Below are 16,870 nucleotides of genomic sequence, written 5' to 3'. Positions count from 1 at the left end.
AATAAAAGTCCTGGGCCAGATGACTTCCCAGGGGAATTCTATTAGACATTTAAATAAGAGTTAATACCTATTCTTCTAAAACTGTTCCAAAAAATAGAAATGCAAGGAAAGCTTCCAAACTCATTCTGTGAAATCAGCATTACCTTGATTCCAAAACCAGACCAAGACCCCACTAACAAGGAAAATTATAGGCAAATATCTATGATGAACCCAGATGTAAAAATTCTCACCAAGACACCAGCAAATTGAATTCACAGTACATTAAAAGAATTATTCATCATGATCAAGTGGGATTCATTCCTGGGCTGCCAGTCTGGCTCAATATTTGCAAATCAATCATCATGACACACCACATTAATAGAAAAAAGAACCATATGATCTTGTCAATAAATGCAGAAAAATCATTTGACAAGATACAGCATCATTTCTTGATAAAAACCCTCAAGAAAGTTGTGCTGGAAGGAACATACCTTAATATCATAAAAGCCATATATGAAAGGCCCACAGCTAATATCATCCTCAATGGGGAAAACCTGAGAGCTATCCCCCTAATATCAAGAGTGCAACAGAGATGTCCACTCTCATCACTGTTCAACATAGTGTTGGAAGTCTTAGTCTCAACAATCAGACAGCAAAAATGAAATAAAAGGCATCCAAATTGGCAAAGAAGTCAAACTTTCACTCTTTGCAGTGACATGATACTTTACATGGAAAACCTGAAAGACTCCATCAAAAAACTGCTAGAGCTGATACATGAATTCAGCAAAGTCGCAGGATATAAAATCAATGTCAGAAATTGGTTGTATTTCTATATGCCAATAATGAAGCAATAGAAAGAGATACCAAGGAATCAATCCCATTTACAATTGCACCAAAAGCCATAAAATACCTAGGAATAAACCTAACCAAAAATATAAAAGATCTGTACACTGAAAACTATAGAAAGCTTATGAAAGAAATTGAAAAAGACACAAAGAGATGGAAAAACATTCCATGCTCATGGATCGGTGTTAAAATATCAATACTACAGAAAGCAATCTACACATTCAATGTAATCCTAATCAAAATAACACCAGCATTCTTCACAGAGCTAGAACAAACAATACAAAATTTGTATGGAACCACAAAAGACCCCAAATAACAGAAGTAATGTTGAAAAAGAAATCCAAAGCTGGAGGCATCATAATCCCAGACTTTAACCTGAATTACAAAGCTATAATCATCAAGACAGTGTGGTATTGGCACAAAGACAGACAGATCAGTGGAACAGAGCAGAGAACCCAGAAATAGACTCATAAATATATGGCCATCTAATCTTCTACAAAGTGGGAAAGAATATCTAATGGAAAAACAGTCTCTAGCAAATGATGCTGGGAGAATGGGACAGCAACATGCAGAAGAATGAACCTGGACCACTTTATTACACCATACACAAAAATAAATTCAAAATGGATATAAAACCTAAATGTGAGACAGGAAACCATCAAAATCCTACTGGAGAAAACAGGCAACAACCCCTTTGACCTTGGCTGCAGCAACTTCATACTTGACATGTATCAGGAGGCAAGGGAAGCAAAAGCAAAAATGAACTATTGGGACCTCATCAAGATAAAAAGCTTCTGCACAGCAAAGGAAACAATCAACAAAACTAAAAAGCAGCCTATGAATGGGAGAAGATACTTGTAAATTACATACAGAATAAAAGGTTAGTATCAAAAATCTATAAAGAACTTATCGAACTCAACACACAAAAACAATCCAGTGAAGAAATGGGCAGAAGACATGAATAGAAACTTTCCTAAAGAAGACATCCAGATGGCTAACAGACATATGAAAAGATGCTCAACATCATCCATCATCAGGGAAGTACAAATCAAAACCACAATGAGATATCACCTCACACAAGTCAGAATGGCTAAATTTAACAACTCAAGAAACCACAGATGCTGGTGAGAATGTGGAGAAAGAGGAACCGTTTTTGTGCTGTTGGTGGTAATGCAAACTGATGCAATCACTCTGGAAAACAGTATGGAGATTCCTCCGGAAATTAAAAGTGGAACTACCCTATGACCCAGCAATTATACTGCTAGAAATTTATTCAAATGATAAAAAAATGCCAATTCAAAGGGGCACAGGCACCTCAATGTTTATAGCAACACTATCAACAAAATCCAAATCATGGAAAGAGCCCAAATGTCCATCAACTGATAAATGGATAAAGAAGATGTGGTATATATATATACAATGAAATACTACTCAGCGATGAAAAAGAATAAAATCTTGCCACTTGCAACAGTGTGGATGTAACTGGGGGATATTATGTTAAACAAAATAAGTCAGTCAGAGAAAGACAGATATCATATGATTTCACTCATATGTGGAATTTGAGAAACTCAACAAATGAACGTAGGGGAAGGGAAGGAAAAATAAGATAAAAACAGAGAGGGAGGCAAACCATAAGAGACTCTTAAATACAGAGAACAAACTGGAGTGCTGGAGGAGGGGGTAGGAATGGGGTTAAATGGGTGACAGGCATTAAGGAGGGCACTTTTCAGGATGACCACTGGGTGTCATATGTAAGAGATGAATCACTGGGTTCTACTCCTGAAGCCGAGACTACACTGTGTGTTAACTAACTTAAAAATAAATTAATTTAAAAAAAAATAATTTCCTCACTTTGTTGAACCCAATAATTCATGGGCGGTCTAATGGACCCAATATTTTATAATTACATTTCACACCACTCAGGTGTACAAAATTGTAATTTTATTGTTTTTTGACTAAATTTACTTTCTAATTGCATACTTACTATGTCTGATGCAACAATTTAATCTGGTTAATTGCAGATAGATTCGATCAATTCACTGTTTTCTCCACCATTTCAGACTTACACTCTGAGGATTAATGGCTCAGCCCCACCTCACCCTTATCACCATTCCCTCTCAGAGTAGCATCTAAAGGCCAGAAGATGTCAAGGGACTGATGACAAAGGAATGTTTGTCCACAGCTCTTAGCTGGCACCTACTGACATCTCTGGTCCCTCTGATCTTTGATCATTGCCTCTGTCCCCATTGTTCCCACTATGACTTCAGTTGTCAGGGTGCAGGATGCATATGTATGATTTTGTTTCCCACTCAGTTTCTTGCAACATATTTTGCTTTCACTGAGAAAATCAGCAGTAATCTCCCATAATGTCCCCACAGAGTGATCTTAGAAGATGATCATATGCTCCCTGATCCATTAGGAACCTATGGAAGTGCTCACCTTTCCTGAAATCATCAGGCTGCACGTGCCAGGCTATACCTTCCCATACCCACAGTGAACCAGCTACCCCACTTCTTGACTCCACCTCTCTCTTGGTCTCAAGGACTTCCATTCATACTTAAAAGTGTTGTTACCAGAAAAGGCAAGCCAAATCTGGTGATGAAATCTCTTGGCATTCCTTCAAAATGCTATTATTACCACCATTCTCAATTCGATATAATTTTCTAGCTGACATGTATAGTAAAAGCTATGGAATGAGCATGCCGTTTTCAGTACCTTTTGTCTTAGATGGCTTTGCCACTCTAGTGACTCATCAGGACAAATGCTGGATTTATTCTTGGCCTCTATAAGGCCCACCACAGGTCAGTTCCCTCCATCCCCCAGGTTGCTCTGATCCTTGGTGGGAAACAGGCCAATCATGAGCATCTAGCTCATCTCCATCTTCTCATCACTTTGAATCCACAGAGAGAGAGTCATCTGGACAGAATCTTAATGGATCACTTACAACAGAGAAACTAAACTACCCAGCTCTCAGTTGAACACACATCATGTCTGTTCATGCCTGCAGCACCCTGAATGCAAAAATTTGAAGTGCCTGGACATGATCAGCTTGTTTTCTGATGAATAATTATGTATGAATCCTTGCTATAATAGCTATTGAGAGTTTTCTGTGTCAAGTTCTTCCATATTTTATTATACCTAACACCTACAATGACAGATGAAACAATATTTGACAGTATAAGAAACCTGAATTTACCTTAGATGAGAAACTCAAACTCAGAGAATTTTGCCACATGTTTGAGGTCTCAGGGCTGGCAAGCATCAGGATGGGGATTTGAACTATCTGGCCATGGTTTCCCCACTGCAGCATTTGGACCTCAGGGAGACCAGTTTTCCCTTGATCGTTTTGTATTATTGCTTTAATTTTTTTTCGGAACATATTCAGTCCTTGACCTTCTTGTTTTTTAAAAAAATTTTTTCAAGTGATTTCTATACCAAACATGGGGCTTGAATTTATAACCCTGAGATCAAGAGTCACATGTTCTACTGACTGAGCCAGCCAGGAACCCCTCAGTCTTTGACCTCCTATGTCATGTTTTAGAAATGGTTTCAGTTACCCTGGAAAGTAAGAGAAGATCAGAAGAGGCCACTCAGTGGGCTCAGGGCTCTACCCCATTTCAATATGAATACTACTCTTTTACTTGATTTATTTATTAACTTCCCACATATTTCATATGAGAAGAAGTTTCCATTATTTTAAGGGGAAAAAAAGTCATGGATAGTATAAATAAGGGAAAATGACAGGTGATTCAAAACCTTTATGATCAATGTTTTCTAATTCTTTTATTCCAAAGTCTAACAGTGAACCAATAACAAAGAGCTGCCTTAAAAATCAGTATTTTGAAACTCCTCTCTATTTTCAACCCTAGTAGAGATCATTAAAAAAGCAAGAAATTTAAGGGAGCAGAGGAAAAACAAACACTTGCAGAGGTAGCTCGAGTCACAGAATAGTGACGTGTAATTTAATTTATCCAAAAGAGTAGAAAATTCCCACCTGGTTCATCCAAGACTGTTGAAAGCTGAGAGTGACCAAACATATAAACTGTGCTTTCCAGGTCAAACGAATCCTGAAGTTTTTAAATCACCATAAATAACCAGAAAATAGTACTTCTCTGGCTCTTGCCAGGCTCTGTTGAGAACACCAGCCTGCTTACACCCAACTGCCACTCTGAGAGGCAGCAGGCCTTGCCTAGAGTCCCAGGGTTCTGCATGCCTGGTGTGGGCATTGACATTTGCCCAAACCTGCCTGCTGCCTCAGGTTCCTTGACTCTAGGCCCTGCCACTGGGAGTTATGCTGCTAGTTTCCATGATGTTCACACACCAGTGACATCCGCTGAGTGCCACTGCAGTCACCTGCCCTCTGAGACTGAAGCCTGGAAGCGACACCACCTCCCATCCCACTGCTTCTTTCTGCAGGAATCACCAGCCCAGTGCTACCAACACCTAGTCTACCCCAGAGGAAGGAACTCTTGGGTCTGACTTGTTCTTTTCTTTCCACCTCCTTATCCTAGGCATGGGCACCTACAAGGATATGAAGGATCAGAGGAAGTGACAGACACCTGACTCCGAATTTTATGAAGTCTACAAGAAGATTAGGTTAAAAGAAAATAATCCTACAAAATTCAATGGACTCTACAGAGCCAATTAATACTTTGACACATAGAGGCTATATATATATATATATATATACAGTAATGGGGGACATAGACTCTGTAGTTAGACTGTCGAAGCACAAATCCCATGTCTGCCACTTAGCGGATAAGTGAGTCAGACAAGTTACTTTTCTTCTCTCTGCCTCCATGTTCTCATCCTTACAATGGAGACAATGATGGTACCTGCCTCCTAGGGTTCTTACAATGGTTAAATGGGTTTCTACATGACAGGGGCTTAGAATAGTACCTTGTACATGGTAAGAGTCTTAGTAAGTCTTCCTTTAGGGAACATGGCTGGAGGCAGGAGTAATTATAAATGCACAATAAATGTTTGCATGCACATAACTTAGAAATAATATGTAGTTAAATTATGGTTCAAGCCTGGTGTTAACCACTCAATCCTGCTTCCTAGGTTTGATGCCCTTAGACAGGAGTGCCTGGGATAAAAAAGTATTTGGGTAGTTGCTGGTTCCTCCTTTTCAATTATACTGTGCTGTTTTCTGAGCTATGAATAATCACAGGTAATCATACATCTTCTAATCTTTAGGAATAATTCATGTTAGTCTATGATGTGTTCTACCCCATTCTGGTCACTCTCATATTGAGCCTTGGAGTTCTCAGTCTCTTAATAAGCAGAGTTCTATATTTGAAGTACAGAACATTTATACTCAAATGCACAATATACCAGCTTTGGTTGTTTTTGTTCTTAACAGCGAATGCACAAGGCCCAACATTGGTGAACTGCTTCTTTCCATCATGACTTCCTATCAGTGCATTAGAATGTGAACACACTTTGCTGTCTACTGCCTATAAAATATGCCCCACAGCTCTGGCAGGTGGATTTGATAGAACTGCTAGTTCTAATGGAAAGAGTAGCAGATCAGGGTGGAGAAAATTCCTTCAGAAGTTGTTTTAAACCAGCCACTACCAAACATCTTTCCTACTTGCCTGTCCAAGACCTCACATGGATTTTTTTTAGGTACTACTATATTTATGTTACCTGTTTGCACAACCTGGAGATTTGCTTCTTAATTGTTGGTTGTCCAGTGGGATACAGATTTTGTATTGTGCTAACCTGTGCCTTCAATTTTTTAAAAAAGGGGAAATATAACTTAGCATTAAAATCAGAAAGAGACCATCGTATAAGTATTAATAACTACAAATGAGTTGAACTGAGTTGAATTAAAACTTTAAACTATATGATTAGATTGAATAGCCCAGAGAGTACAGCAAATGTTCTAGTCATTATGTGTTACAGCTATGGATGATGGAGGGATGCACTCATACACATGAGCAGCACTGACCAGAATCTGGGCCCCTTCTGCTTTTCCCTGGCACTCATACTTTTGAGGCCTTTGTATGACATCTTAGCCTCCTGACCCTTAAATAATTCCACTGATAGTGACTTTAGTCAGGAGTTTGTGTGTGTGTGTGTGTGTGTGTGTGTGTGTGTGTATGTGTGTGTGTACGCATGCACATATGTACAAGTGTGTGTACTGGAATTAGAGACACCCCAACAGTATAATCTTCCCAGCCCTAGAACCCAAGGTGGGACAGTTACTAAAGAGAAGGCTTCTGTGAGTTTTTACATGTGCACCTATTTTCTCAGGAGACTACACCATGATTGCGAACTGCAGTCAGCTTATTGGTTAAAATATATTCCCACGACTCATTACACTTGGCACCTGTGAGATGCATTTGCTGAGGGGTGTGCTGGATACTGTGACTTGGCAAAAGATTGACAAGTCTTGGCTTGTGTTACAATTCATAAATGATAAATAGAGAACTGTCTTTTTCATTAAAGCATCAGAAGTAGGTCTAAATACGTTTGGGAAAATTGATTCATTCAATCCACAAATATCTATTACCTGCAAACTGTTCCAAGCCAGAGCCACAAAATGAAGGCACATCCTTGAAAGTCATAGGTATATTTATGAATGTACCCCCAGTGCCTAATACCATATCTGGTGCTTTGTAGCCACTCAAAAGATTTATTGAACAAAAAAATCAATGAGGACACTGCTCTTCCTCTTCATGCAGCTTAGAGTCTACTGCTCAATAAAGATAATTAAACAAGCAGTGCCAATGCTGAGTGGAAAATACCAGGATAAGGGAGCTCAGAGGTTGGACAAAGGGACTTGTCTCCTGCAGGGAACTGTGTTGAGGGTGTGCAGGAATCAGCCAAGGGGAGAAGGAAAAAGGAACACAAGATGTTCTAGACAGGCAAAGGTCTGGAAGGAAGAAACTGAGAACACAGTTCCAACTGAGAGAAAAAAGTGGGGCCATGTGACAAAAACACAAAGCACAGGGAAGAGTGGAAAGACATGACGGTGAAGAGATAAGCAAAAACCAAGTTGTGAAGAACATTGCCAGTCATTTATGGAATTCTGAGGTTTGGACAGACTTTACTAGGTTTTTGGAATTGGCTGGTATGTGGCCACAAGAGTGAGTGGTTTGAAGACATGAAGGCAAAATTTACTGGAGATGGAGCTGGCTTCCATTACTAGTGGAAAGGCAGAAACAAATGGATATGGTGAAGAATCATAGTTCTCATTAGACATTAGATGCTCTGTCTGCTGGGTCTAATCCCAGAATGCCTCCAAACTCCCCTCCTGCTCCTCAGTGGTTCTGGGATCTCAGGACAGCACACCACAGTCTGACAAGAGAAAATCAAGTCAGAGGGCAGTTGTGAATTTCCCAAAGCACCATCTAGCCAAGTACCTCTGGAGGGACCACAACAATATACCCTTGGCAACTGAAGCCCTCTCACACACTCACACATAAACCTTCTCAGCTTCGAATTCTAAGAAGGAAGAGAATAAAGAAGAGACAGAAACACTTATGAGCAAGAATAAAATGTTTGTTAGGCAGAACCATAAACCCTTCCATCCCCCTTTTGTCCTGGCATCCCAGTTATTGGCTCTCCCCAGTCCCGTCCAGCCAGCATCTGGTTCAGGCTGGTGGGAGCTCAGGCCATGACAGATGTGTCCTGCATGCTGGCCCTTTCCCTTTTGGCTTTGACTCTCCCAATTCCATTTATTGCTAGAGTCATAATAGACCATGAGACCCTTTAGGGAAAGAACTGCCATTTATTCATTATTGTGTTCCCAGTGTTGGGAGCTTGATAATTGTTTAGTCCATAAATGAATGAATGTGGGGTCTTAGGAAACAATGACTTACCCAAAAGAAGTGACATTAATGCAGGAACTCCAGCACTCCAAAAGAACACTGGGAGGATATTTGGATGAGATGCTAGCAGTCTTCAAGTGTACTTCACACAGGCTCATAAAGGAAGTCTTGAAAGAGGTGCTCTTTTTAAGCCACTAGTGCATCCAGCAGCCACCCTTGACATGATGGAGGATGGAGTGGCCCCACAAGTTCACGAAGGGTCGTCTTCCTATTATGTATATCTGGGCAGTGAAGGGCTTGAGGAGCCTGTGCCGTTGTGCTCACAGAAAGAGGGTTTGGAGTAGGCCGAGTGCCACTCTCCCATATGACCCTGCTGATAAGATGCTGCTGCTTCTAGGCTACAACACATAACATAGCAATGCCCAACAGTTAGCCACAAGGTGCCATTTTGAATGTAAAACTGAGCTGACTGATTCCATATCAGCTTCTACAGAACCATGGGTCTAAACCAAAATTTTACAGCTACCTCCAGCATCTGAACTTACCAGTCACTCTTATCCACCTCCCATCCCCGTTCCACCCTGTCTCCCACACACAGAGGGTGGCATGGTGCAGGAATGCAGAGTCCCATGAAGGAGCATGGAGCCAAACTGGGCCCATGTGAAGTGCAGGAGGAACCCAAAGCAAGCAAAGACATTCCAGGACTTACAACAAAAAAATGCAGTAATTTTTTTGGAAGCCTCTAACTTTGAATTGAGAGACAATTACCTACTAGGTGTACAATCTTAGACAACATAATTTTTTGAGCTTCAGTCTCAAAATTAATGAGGTTAAATTGAGAATGATAATATTTATTTGTTATGGTGGTTAGAGGAGTAAATGAGATACTCCTTTCCAAATACATAGAACATTGCAGTTTGCATTATATATATATATATATATATATATATATATATATACTCAAAAATGAGTAGTTTTTAAGCTTGGGGAAGAATTCTGACCTGGGGTTACTTTAACTCATTAACTGACTAGTCAGAGAGTTAGATAGAAGACAGAAAAAAATTTGAGATATGTTCACTGCCACCTACTGGCAGAAAAAAAAGTTTGACCATTAACTTTGAAAGGCCACCAAATGCTGAATAGATGAACGGATGCCTCAGGGACTCTGCTCATCTCCTGTGACTTGGGTTATGGTCTTTGACAAATTGCTTTGCATTCTCTAATTAAGAGTGAAGATAATAAAGATGATAAAACAATGATCAAGGTGCCAGCATGAGGTAAGACTCCCATGCCTCCTTAATGTTGCAAAGGCTCTTGTCCTTGGTGTGGCCATGTCCTTGTAAGTAGAACCACAGTTGGAACCTGATGCTGGATTCTGGGCAATCTCTTGCCTTTCTATTTTGCATAGAAGTCAGATCCTGCTATCCCTGAAGTGTAGCCCAAATAAATTGCTCATTCAAGTATCTATCACTACTTCTTCCCCCAAATCCACAGAAATGACAGTAAAAAAAAAAAAAAAAGTATAAAAGGGAATGAAGTCATAAGAGCACTGAGAACAGGATGGGAGATGTCAGAGGACTAAAACTTGTGATGAATTCAGGGAGCTGGAAGGTGGATGGGTCATATTGACAGATAGACTAAGGAGTACCATAACCCAAGACACACAGGAGAGAAACCTGGAATGGAGCCTACCAGTTTTTCCACAGAGGAGTCCACCAGGGTCAGCAGGATGGAAGGTAGGATGGGAGAAAGGAAGAAATTGAGGTGATCCATATAAGAATTATCTGTAGATCAATGGCATGGCATACAAATTGCACCACTGAGAGTGCCTTCAAAGTGAATGTAAAGTAATACTCCTTAAAGCATCCAGGAGGTCACCCAGGAGGAGTTAGTTTCTCAGACTGGGGATCAGAATTCCAGAACAATCCTCTCCCATTTTAGCTCAGCTGGGTGGGAGATGTGCCATAGCTATTTGCCCTCTCACACCCTTCAAGTAACTTCTGACAATTTATGTGCCCCACCCACACACAGAGAGCCACTCAATGACTCTTTTTCATTTAGGAAAACATCAAGGAATCCTATCCAAGAACTAAACCAATCACACCCACTCCTTCACTTATATGTATGAATGGAAAATGTAGGTTCACAAAGCATTGGAGAGGAATGAGCCATACAAATGGAAAGGAGCAAGATCAATAGAATCATTAACTTCTGAAAAAAAACAAGTGATTCAAGTAAGAGGACAGATTTTTTTAATTGAATTTATCTTTATAAAGATTAGACAAGGTATGGATCCGTGACTTCAAAAACAGTTTGCTATGAAAGCAAGCCAATGAAAAGATAAATAAGAAGTCATAGAAATAAAATATACAATTGCCAAATTAAAAATTCAATAGAAGACATGGAGGAAAAAAGAAAAAGTTGAAGAAGTCTTCCAGAATACATAACAAAAAGACAAAAGGAGGAAGACAATATGAAAAGAAAGATTAAGATACATAGAGGATTAATCCAGATAGACCAACATCTGACTAATAAGAGCTACAAAAAGAGTTACAGAGAAATAAGGAAAAGACAAAAAATAATTAGAAATAATAGAAGATAATTTCTCAGAGTTGAATGAAAACATTTGTAATGGAAATCTGACTTTCCTGATTATCTTTCCTTCATGTCTAATTGAACATGATAACTAAAGCTCCAACAGTCATCTCAGACCATGGATCTACCTTGAGAATGATACAGACTTGATTCTTTATGGCTCCCTAGAGTTCCAGTGTAGATTTGAAATGCTTACCTCAGGCTTTTTTTCTGTAAAGGAGAAATAAAGTTTCATCTTAACTAGGTCCCTGGTGTTTGCAGATGTTCTGTTGTATGCAATGAACCAAATTTAAATTCTGTACTGTCCAATATGGTAGTCACTAACCACATGTGGTTTTTAAATGTAAATATAAATTAAATGAAAAATTAAGGTCCTCAGTCACACCAGCCACATTTTAATTGTTCAATTGCCACATGTAGCTAGTGGCTACTGTAGAGGACAGAGGAGATATAAAACATTTCCATCATTGTGGAAAGTTCTGTTGGATAGTGCTGCCCTAACTGATGCAAGTCCCTTCCCACAGAGATTCTTATGTTCTGGTAAAGGACATAAATCCTGCCTACTCTCTGAAGTTCCTGGCAGAATGTGTGCCATAGTATGTGATCAAAATGGATCCATTGAAGAAGAGGCACTTGAGATGCACATTAAATAAAGCTCACATAGATGTAGAGAGGGTTTTCCAAGCATATTGAGCAGCCTTAACAAAATCTGGAAGCAGAAAGCCACAAGTCATATTCAGAGTAGTCTCAATTTATTAACATGTAAGATGATAGGAAGATTAGATAATATTTTGGAGTTCAATGAAGGTTAAGGTGAGGATTGAGTACTTAATTAGGCAAGTATTGGGTTTTTGAAGGTTTCTGAATAGAAAGAATTATACTAACAGAACAGCACTTTAGGAGAGGTCAGCACAGGAAGAGACTAGAGGTAATTTAGGTGTTAATACAAAAATCCAAACTTAAAGGTAAAATCATAGGCCCCTTTTTATGGTAGTGGGGATGGAAAGAAGGAATTAAGGCATTGACGTTTTGTCAGTAGATTCTACAGGATTTTCCAAATGACTATATAGAGAGGTCAAGGGAGAGAAAGGAGCCAAAGATGATGCCAAGGTCTCTGGACTTAGGGACCAGGGAAATGGTTTTGCCAATATGGAGGAGAGGTGGAAAGAGGAGCTTATGAGGCAGATGTAGAGATGCCTAGTGTGCATTTCCCCCCAAACTTGCAGAAATTTAGAAGAGAAGTTAAGGCTAGAGATAAAGGATTTGGAGGCCATATCCTCAGAGATAAAAATCAAAACCACAGAAGTTGATGAGACCACTTAAAAAACATATAAGTTAAAAGGAGAAAAAATTCTAAAGATACAATCTTAAGGCAGGGCTAACTGTGGAAAATGGAAGAGATCAGAAAGAATGTAAGGACACTGGCACAAAGAAGTGGCCCAGAACAGGAGAGGGAGCATTTATTAGGGAGGCTAATGAAGGAAGCTTTAAGAAGCAGAAGATAGTTTTAAAGGTTGCAAAAGAGGTAAAGAGGGTAGAGACTGAGAAAGGTGTTTGAAATTGATGAGCAGTACTTCAGCAGGGTGCTGTGAGCCGACAACACACTGTCAGGCCCTGCAGTCCTCAGACAGAAAGGAAAAGTAGGCTGGGGTGTCTGGGTGGCTCAGTCTTGATTTTGGCTCAGGTCAGGATCTCACAGTTCATGAGTTCGAGCCCGGCATCAGGCTCCATGCAGACGGCTTGCTTGCGATTCTCTCTCACTCCTTCTCTCCCTCCCTCTCTCTCTCAAAATAAATAACTAAACTTAAAAAAAGAAAAGAATTTTAAAAAATAGCCCAAGATTTAAAAAAGAAAAAGAAAAGAAAAAAGAAACGAAAAGTAGTTTAGTGGTAAAAGCAGAGGACAAAAATAGAGAACTAGCTTAAGAAGTTATCACGTTTCTGTTGGGAGATTTCTAAGGGTCTTTTTATAGGTTCCTGCTTTCAATTCTGCTGATATGATTGAGGCATGCTCTAGTGTAATGCAAAGAAGGGTCAAGCCTCTCTTCTTTATACATCAATCAACACATAAGAATGTCATTCTCTACCTAAAATGCATATCATGGGTAAGGACAAAGCCAATATGTGGAAAACATGTAGTCAAGTCTTTTTTTTTTTTTAACTTGACTTAAAAGTGTATTTGTTCTTCAAGTAAGGGTAGTGATGCCAAACAAACAAGCAAAAAACAAAAAACAAAAAAACCAGGAAGGGGGGTGAAGAAAGAGGGATCGGACAGACACAGAGCAAATTGTGATCTGAAAGATATCAGGAAAAGGACAATAAGAGTTAACCCTCAATATAGAGGTCAAAAACTCTAAACATAATTTCATTGGATACTGAGAGAGGAACCAACATAATGTCAGAAGACAGTAGCAATAATTGGCAAACTAGAATCTGAGTACATTTTTGTAAAACTTGGTAGTTAATTGGACATTGAGCAGAGGGATCCTTCCTGTAGATGACTTCTGTTCTCTACATTCAATTGCACACCTGATCCAAGCCTCAGGCCTGCATCCTGCCTGATTGTGACAGCCTCTCTCCCATTTCTCCCAACATAAATGCACATTTTCCATCAAGCTAATTTACAAGCACATATTTTACCGGATCATGGCCATGTTTATTAAAAGAAAAAAAAATAAAAAGAAATTTTCAATGGCTCCCCTAGTTTCCACTAAAAAAAGAAAAAGAAAAAAAGTGAAATAGATTCTTCTCCTTGGCTTTCTATCACTCCCAATACGTATCAGGGATTTTCCACTCTTACCTCAACATATGCTCTTGGCTGTAGTCAGACTATTTTGCCACTAATGAGTACTCAAGTAAAAGCTGTTGCTTTCTTGCATCTTATGTTCCCCTTTCCTCCACCCTTCAAAGATTTATAAACATACTCATGTATTAATCTCCCTTGATTTTACTAATTTTAAATCTAATATTTCCTCTCTCAAATTTTACATAGTGATATTCCCTGGTGAAGAAGGAAAGAGCCAAATATATTCTAATCACCTTAGGGCCTTTTCCAAACTTATCCCCCTACTCCCATCCCCAAACTCTGCTGTGTGCCCACAATCACCTGTGAGTTTTAGTGCTACTGATATGAGAATGCACCATGTCCCTCATTCCTCATTGCTATAAATAAGTTATATACTATTCTGATTCTGACACCAGTTACAATGTGTATATATTTTCACACATCTCCAAGCAATTCTCTGACACCAGCAGGGTGTCCCACAATTCAACTCAATTTTGACACTGCCAACCTGGACTTAGCATCAGGTCATACAAGGCAAGAGCTGAGTTCCTACAAGACTGCCTCCACCTCACTTCAGACACCAATGGCAAGTCCAGTTATCACCTGTGCTTCTGACCCACTGGCTATAGATAAGAGATTGCCACAACTTCCTCCTTCAGTTTGATTGGTTTGCTAGAAAGGCTCACAGAACTCAGAAAAACATTTTACTTACTAGATTATTGGTTTATTATAAAAAATCAGGAACAGCCTGTTGGAAGAGATGCAGAGGACAACATACAGAGAAAGGGGTGTGGAGCCTCCATGCTCTTTTGGCAAACTGCTTTCCCCAAATCTCCCTATGTTCATTAACCTGGAAATTCTCCAAAGCTTATCCTTTTGGGTATTTATAGAGGCTTCATTACATAAGCCTGACTGATAAAATCATTGACCAGTGGCAATTGAACTCAATATCCAGCAACCCCCACTTCCTGGAGATCAGGGAGTGGGGTGATAGTGGGGGTGGGACTGAAGATTCTGACCTTCTAATCACATGGTCAGTTCCTCTGATGACAGCTCTAGGTGATTACAAATCCTTTAGGGGCATTCTAAAAGCCACATTATTGACATAACAAAAAACAACTTTATTGCTCTCATTGCTTAGGAAATTCCAAAGGTTTGAGGAGCTCTGTACCAGGAATAGGGATACAGACCAAATATATATACTTTTATTATACATCACAATATCACACTATGCCATACTAGTTCATTTTTAATTACTTGGAATGTACTTTCATATACATATGCCTATTATAATTGGCCTTGGCCTGTTTGATACTTGAGGACAAAAACACTGAATGGCATTATGGCTGAGCATATGATAGGTGCTATTCACCAATGTCTATGTACTTTCCAGGTACAGAGTAGGATTGATTTATCCAGCTCACTTGGATGTTAGATCATGGAACTTATTTTAACAATGGAAATGTGAGTGGAAATAGAAACTCATATGTCAGGGTGGGGCTTCCATCATCCTGGGTCCCTGAGTAACTACAATGAGACTCCCTGCTAATTTGCACTAAGCATGTAACATGATGGAAATATAAACTTTTGCTATGTTAAGTCACTGACACTTGGGATCTGTTTGTTTCTACAGGATATCCTTGCTTCCCAAAGTGTGGCCTTTGGACAAACAGCACCTGGGAGCTTGTTCAAAATGGAAAATCTCATTTCCTACCTAAGACCCACTAGATCTGTATTTGATTCTAAAAAGCTTTCCTCATGTTTCATATGGTTATTGAAGTTTGAGAAAAACTGGCCTAGACTATCTTGACAAGTACAGAAATTGTAACTTAAAAGTGGCTGAATCAAAACTTAAAATGGTACACAGAGTGCAAGGAAAGATGGCAGTGCATGCTATGTGGTGGAAAAAAAGGAGAGCTTGACTGATGGAAAACATATAATTATACAGGGAAAGATTGGAAAACAGGACATCAGTAGTGTGTGCTTGTTACTGTTGGCTGGATTTAATGCTATACTACAAGGAAAAGATGAGCTACAGAAAGAAGTGACTGAATACAAGCACGAATAAAAAGGATTCAAAAAGACAACACAACAATGTGAATGCACTAATGCCACTGAACTGTAGACTTAAAAATTAAAATGGCAAATTTTATGTTATATGTATTTTATCACAAAGTTAGAAATAAATAAGATTCTTTAGTGACACATTTGAACCCATCATTAAGGAAAAAAAGGATTTGGAGCACCAGGGTGGCTCACTTGGTTGAGTGTCCAACTGGTAGTTTCCACTCAGGTCATGATTTCACGGTCATGAGTTCGAGCCCCACCTCAGGCTCCATGCTGGAGATTCTCTCTCTCTCTCTGCCCCTCCCTTGTTCATCTCTCTCTGTCTCTGTCTCTGTCTGTCTCTCTCTCTCTCTCTCTCAAAAAACAAACAAAGAAACAAACTTAAAAAAAAAGAAAAAAGAAAAAGAAAGGATTCAAGAAAATCCAGAGTCAGGGACTTTAGCTGGACAAAATGTCTAAGGAAAATAAACTAAATGCATGAGTCTCCCCCAAAGCCTGTTAGACTCAAAGAATACATGAATAAAAAGAAGAAAGAAAGAAAGAAAGAAAGAAAGAAAGAAAGAAAGAAAGAAAAAGTCATGAGGCAAAAGGAGAAATATACAACAAACCTAAGAAATAGGTCTAGATCTGAACTGTCCAATATGGTGGCAGTAGCCACAGGGTGCTGGTGAGCCCTGAAAGTATAATGCCTGTTTCCTATTCTTCTCATTCTTGAATGGGAGTGTCTGTGTGGTCCCCTATTCCACCATTATTCACTGGCTTGAGGGAAGGTATCACATAAATTGTCCTTTTGGTTTATTGGTCTCCAGATCAAGAGG

This window comes from Panthera uncia (assembly GCF_023721935.1).
Source record: "Panthera uncia isolate 11264 chromosome D3 unlocalized genomic scaffold, Puncia_PCG_1.0 HiC_scaffold_8, whole genome shotgun sequence".
Taxonomy (NCBI): domain Eukaryota; kingdom Metazoa; phylum Chordata; class Mammalia; order Carnivora; family Felidae; genus Panthera; species Panthera uncia.
This window is presented reverse-complemented; position numbering follows the sequence as displayed.